This window comes from Austrofundulus limnaeus, unplaced genomic scaffold, assembly GCF_001266775.1.
Source record: "Austrofundulus limnaeus strain Quisiro unplaced genomic scaffold, Austrofundulus_limnaeus-1.0 Scaffold72, whole genome shotgun sequence".
Classification (NCBI taxonomy): domain Eukaryota; kingdom Metazoa; phylum Chordata; class Actinopteri; order Cyprinodontiformes; family Rivulidae; genus Austrofundulus; species Austrofundulus limnaeus.
Genome location: NW_013952474.1, coordinates 1,393,713 through 1,394,164, shown reverse-complemented (window position 1 = coordinate 1,394,164; position 452 = coordinate 1,393,713).

The window sequence follows — 452 nt, the reverse complement described above, 5'->3', positions numbered from 1 at the left end:
CTAAAAAATTACCTAAATGCAGGAACAGTGAGCTACATGACAATAAAATGATAGTGGGAAATTTTTAACCCTCAAAAAGTGAACTAATTATTGAAAAATATGTTAGTGAATTTTTTTTACACTTCTTTATACACTTGGCACCCCATAAAGCTCAAGTGTAGCATCTGTTCTCATCAATATACTATCTGATATTTTCACTTATTAAAGGAGACWCATTTAAAAGAGGAGCTTGCTCTCTTTGCTCCACTCATTGATCTGGTATTGCAGTGCTGCCAAGACCAGTGCACAGAAARGATAGGAAAGATTAAATATAAAGATAGAGTGTATTTAATTCTGTTTGAAAGAGAAGTGTAAAAATATACCATTTTATCAACCTATTGGTTGTTAGCGAGCCATCATATCTGCACGACACAGATCACCTCATACAGCAGCATCAGCATAAATATTTTAAT